Here is a 3,252-nt window from a genome sequence, read left to right as displayed (position 1 = left end):
AATCCTCTCCCCCTGCAATGTTTGTTACTTTTTTCATTTTCATTTTCAAACCTTTATTTATACTCGTAAAGCACTGAGGTCTCCCTCATTTACAGCGTTGACGAGCTGTTTCTGCGCTCTGGACTTAGCGCGTACCGTGTAGTGTGGCATCTTCAGTTATTAAAGGAGTAGTAAAGGGAAAATGCATGTTTAGCTCTGTTTTAAGGTTACTTATGATCATATACAGGTTCAGATCAAAACGTTGACAAAACTAGCACTTTTGAGAAAGTCTGATAATTGCTCTACCACCGTTTAGGTCATACAATGGATGTGGGTGGGCACCTTGAAAAATCTTTCAAAAACATGTTAAACTCTCGATTTCAAAGACAGGAATAATATAATGATATAATAATAATAATAATAATAATAATAATAATACAACTTTATTTGTATAGCACTTTTCATACAAATAAATGCAGGTCAAAGTGCTTCACAACAGAATGTTCACACGGACCGTTCACATAAGTTTCCCTTTCATCAGCCTGAGATACTCAGAGAGAATGAATCGACAAAAACAGAACATCCTCTAATCCAATCAGAGAGGCTCAGGGACTAAATGTAGCAGCAGACACACACACACACACACACGTGTATCTCTCTCCATCTTGTCTTCCCTGTCTTGTCTCTCTCCCTCCACAGTGGGCGATTCCTCCAACCTTCCCCCGTCTCCTCCCCCCTCTCCCTCTGCTGAACACACTCAACCAATGGAACGAGGTAAACACACACACACGCACGCACACACACACACACACACGCATACATACACTCACACAGATACACTCTCTCACACATACACACACACACACACAGACACACACACACACACATGCACACGCATACATACACTCACACAGATACACTCTCTCACACACACACACACACACACACACACAGACACACACACACACACGCACACACACATACACTCACACAGACACACTCTCATACACACACACACACACACACAAACACACACACATACACACACACACACACACACACACACAGAAACGCTCTATCACTCCCCCCCCCCTCTCTCTCTCTCTCTCTCTCTATGAGGCAGAGACCAAGAGAGATAAAGAGTGAAGGGATGAGATGGTGAGAGGATGAGTGTGAAAGTGACAAGATGAAGGTGCATGTTTGCTTTGGGAAGAGAACATCTCATCTTAGCACCTTCCTGGAAAGGCCTTGGGCACCTGCATGACGCCACCGACTCCTCCTCCTCTTTCTTCTTCTTCTTCTTCGTTGATCCCTTCCTCTTTATGTGCTGTCCTTGTCTTCCTGGACGCTGTAGTAGTAGTTAGCCTTCCGTGATACATGCATGGAATTGTATCTCTCCATTCCTCCACCATGTCACCGGCTCTTTCTCTAATTCTCTCTCTTCCTCTCTCTCACTCCCTCTTTCTCTGTCCCTATATCTCTCTTTTTCTTCTCTCTTTGGTCTCTCTTCGCGTCTCTCCCTTGTTGATTTACGCTTGCTGTAAATCCCAGGGTGGCTTTCAGCTCTGCCCACTGCAAGGACCTGTAATACCCACTAACTGTTCCCTCCCAGATAGCAAGCGGATCTGGGCCATATATGGGCCGGAACTAAGCCACAAGGGCCAGATCTGGCCTGTATATGGCCCAGATCCGCTTGCTATCTGGGCTTTAGCTCCGCCCACTGCAACGCCGACCTGTACTACACGCTAACTACACGCTAGCTATTCCTTAACCACGACCACACAGTCGTTTACTGCTAGAAGCTCCACATCACTGCATGAAATAGCTCCCCGCTTTTAAAACCTTCACAAAAATTAGCCTTTCTGGATCCTTAAATTGATTGGAACGGCACAAAAAGATCACACGACTATTATTTGGTTGTGTCTGTATGTTTATTTTTTTGTTAATAAAAATCCAAAATGTATAAATTCTGTAATATCTAAATGTGTTGGTGGTAAGAAACATATTTGGTGTCATTTGATACGCCTTTCGAGGGCGAACTGCTTTAGTAGATCACAGCCTTTAGCAATGAGCTGAAAGCGTCTCACCGTTGTCCTTCCATGACGTAACCCCAGTGCACGTTGTCCATGTCCTGTCTACCTTGTCCCCTCCCTGAAGAAGAAAGAGTAGAAGTTGTCCCAGCTCTCCTTGTGGAGATGGAGGAGGCTCCAGAGCCCCCAGGTCAGCAGGAGGAGCAGAGGGATCAGCGGCCGGCAGACGTGCTCTTAGAGTGGGCTGATGTTGTAACAGAGCCCCAGGCTTTGCCCGCTCGGCAGGCCGAGGAGGCCCATGACACCCTCAATGGGGAGAGCCATCGAGCTGAGCGGGAGAAACCAACTCAGGAAGGTGTGTGTGGGAGATTTCTTTCCACCCCTGTGTGCGTGTGTGTGTGTGTGTGTGTGTGTGTGTGTGTGTGTGTGTGTGTGTGTGTGTGTGTGTGTGTGTGTGTGTGTGTGTGTGTGTGTGAATGTGTAGCCTGTGCACAAGCTTGCGTGTATGTGTTTGGGTGCATTTGTCTGTCTGTCTGTCCATGGTAGTCGTGCATGGTGTCCCTCGTACGTGTCCAGTGAGTGGACATAAGGCCCTACCCTGGCCTCCGGGTTGAGCCGTGATGCCGGACAACACTGCCAGATAGCGGATGTGTAATGATTCTGGGCCATATATGGGCCGGAACTAAGCCACAAGGGCCAGATCTGGCCTGTATATGGCCCAGATCCGCTTGCTATCTGGGCTAGCTTCGCTGGCTGGCTGGTTCCCGTAGCTCCGTCGCCCTCCAACTCTTCCCGCTGTCGTTTAGCCGAGGCTGCAGTGACGATGCGCTTATTCCACGAGCAGCAAAACCATACTGTGCTTTCCTCATTGACGCTCTACGTTTGAACACGTTTACCTATCCAGATCAACGCCCAGACAGCAATCCGATCAGGGCCATATACAGGCCAGATCTGGCACTTGTGGCTTAGTTCTGGCCCATATATGGCCCAGATCCGCTTGCTATCTGGGACCTGTCGTTGGTTTGAACTCATCTCACAGTGTTTTTTGCCAGCTGCATCGCAATATACAGACGTTGATATTGAAAGCGTCCGATATGTTTTCACTGTGAATCTGCCCATTTTCACGGGGTTGGCTTGCTTTGGGTACAGTGTGTCTGGAGGGTTCTCTGTTTTATTTGCCTCTGGTGTCTTGTTGCTGTCATTTCATCTGAAGTCAACAACTTCGGTAATTAGCATCTGTTTT

The sequence above is a fragment of the Borostomias antarcticus genome (assembly GCF_949987555.1).
Source record: "Borostomias antarcticus genome assembly, chromosome: 12".
Taxonomy (NCBI): Eukaryota; Metazoa; Chordata; class Actinopteri; order Stomiiformes; family Stomiidae; genus Borostomias; species Borostomias antarcticus.
The sequence above is the reverse complement of the archived record's forward strand: the minus strand, read 5'-3'. Positions refer to the sequence as shown.